The following is a 2,462-nucleotide window of genomic DNA, read 5'->3' on the forward strand; positions in this document are numbered from 1 at the left end:
CCCGCCACAACACCCAGCTACTCTTTTTGGTTGCAGTTTGGCCAGGGCCAAGTTTGAACCTGCTACCCTCGGTATATGAGGCTGGCACCCTACTTACTGAGCCACAGGCACTGCCCATTCATCACATTTTTATGGACCCCAAATTATCTGTTTTGTTAGAGTGACTGTCATATTGTATACACCAAAACTTGTACAGCTGAATGCCTGCTATCCTATAAGGAGTAAGGAGTAAGTGAGCCTAAGATTTTAGGTTGCTGTCCATGTTAGTGTGATCCACTGTGCCCTCTGGATGGTCAGTTGATTGTCTTGATTAGCTATGTCATTGGCGTCCTCCTTGGACCCTGACACATGGAAATCATATGCTAATATCTAAAATGGATGGGCCTGTACAAGTCAGAATATGGTAATGACCAATCTAATTGAGGATGGAAAGGTCATGGGAGCAGAGAGGACAGATACTAGAGTCTGGAGACTGCATGGCTGGACATGTTTCTCCACCACCAATCTCAGCAGCTATAGTTCATTTTCCACTGTACAGCTGTTCTGAATAGTTCAGTCTTTTTCTATGTTAGGTTCATCAGCATCTCCTTGTACATATCTCTCCAGCGCTCTCTCTGTTCTGGTGTCTCTGGGGCTTTCAGTATTTCAGAGCATGGATCTGTCTGTAGGTACAGCTCTTTCTCTCTGTGTTACAGCTCACTGATTTTCCAAATGCTATTCCCTATGGCTGTTTCTCTCCTTAGTTCTCAGTCCCTGTGTTTCTCATCAGGGTGGAGAATGTGGACTCTGACCCTGGATCATGCCTTCACAGCGGGGAGTCTGCCAAACCCACAAACAGGTGTGAGCTCTTGAATTTCCCCAGGCTGAGACATTAGTACTTAGGACTATCCGACTAGGACAACCCCCGCCTGGGGCAGGACCTCTCTGCGGCTGTTATAAAGGTCAAGCCTTTGGTCATTAGGGTCTGGTCTGTGTCTTCAAACACTTGGGAGCCATGCTACTAAAACATGTGTCTCTGCTAATCCCAGGGTTGCAGAGGAGGGATCTATTCACTGGTCAGGTGGAAGGAGAAAACACTCCTTCTCCTCAGATACGGTTGAAGAGCCAAGTCCGATCAAAACACTTCCAGGGCTTTGAGGCTGACCTGTAGTTCTGGCCCATTTCACTATCTGTATTAGTTTCCCAGGGCTGCCATAACAAATTACTGGGGGCTTAAAATAGCAGAGATTTACTCTCTTACTGTTCTGGAGGCCAAAAGTCTGGAATCAAGGCTTTGGCAGAGGTTCTTCCCTCTGAACATTCTAGGGAAGGATCCTTCCTTTTCCCTTCTACCAATATTGGCTCCAGCCATTCCTTGGCTCATGGCTGTGTAACTCCAATGTTTGCCTCCAGCCTCACATAACCTCCTCGTCTTGTCCACTGGGTGCCTCTTACAGAGGTATTTATCGTCAGATTTAGGGCACACCAAGATAATCCAGGATGATCTCATCTTAAGATTCTTAACATAATTATATCTGCAACCATCTTTTTCCAAATAATGTCACAGTTACAGGTCAGGGGGTCAGGACATGGACATGTCTTTATGGGGGCCACCATTTAGAACTGTAGTTGAACTGAAGTGGATGCACAGGATAAGAAAGGATGAGTCTGTGTTGGAGAACCTCATGCTTTCAGTCCTCATCCCTCTCCATATTATTTGTAGGCAGTTTCTTTTTTTCTTTGGTTTTTTTTGTTTGTTTGTTTTTTGTTTTTTTTGAGACAGAGTCTCACTATGTTACCCTTGGTAGAGTGCTATGGCATCAGCTCACAGCAACCTCAAACTCTTGGGCTCAAGCGATTCCTTGCCTCAGCCTCCCAAGTAGCTGGGACTACAGGTACCCACCACAATGCCCGGCTATTTTTTTGTTGGAGTTGTTTAGCTGGCCTGGGCCAGGTTTGAACTTGCCACCTTTGGTGTATGTGGCTAGAACCATAACCACTTTGCTGCGGGTGCCAAGCCTATTTGTAGGCAGTTTTATCCACCCCCATGGCTCTTACAAATTGATGACAGCCACGTATCCCCAGGGTGAGCTCTCTTCACCCCTTCCCATGTCAGACTCCAAATTATCTAATAGACAAGACATTTACACATGATTCCAGAAATACTGCAAGTTTAACAGGCCCTAAAACAGAATCTGTCTTCCCCACAAACTTCATCTTCCTCCTTCTTCACTGAACAGCACCACCCTCCACTTAGTGGCCTATGCCAGAAACCTGGCGCCATCTTTGCTTTCATCTTTTCCCTCAACCTGACATTCTGTCATCATGCCCTATGAAGTCCACCCTCTAAACTTTTTGTCCAAACTGGGTGCAGTGGCCCACACCTGTAGTCTCTGCTGCTTGGGAGGCTGAGGTAGGAATATCACTTGAGCCCAGGAGTTTGAAGCCAAAGTTCACTGTGTACTTGTGAATAGCCACTGCAC

Source organism: Otolemur garnettii, unplaced genomic scaffold (genome assembly GCF_000181295.1).
Source record: "Otolemur garnettii isolate 467f Iridium unplaced genomic scaffold, OtoGar3 scaffold00172, whole genome shotgun sequence".
NCBI lineage: Eukaryota > Metazoa > Chordata > Mammalia > Primates > Galagidae > Otolemur > Otolemur garnettii.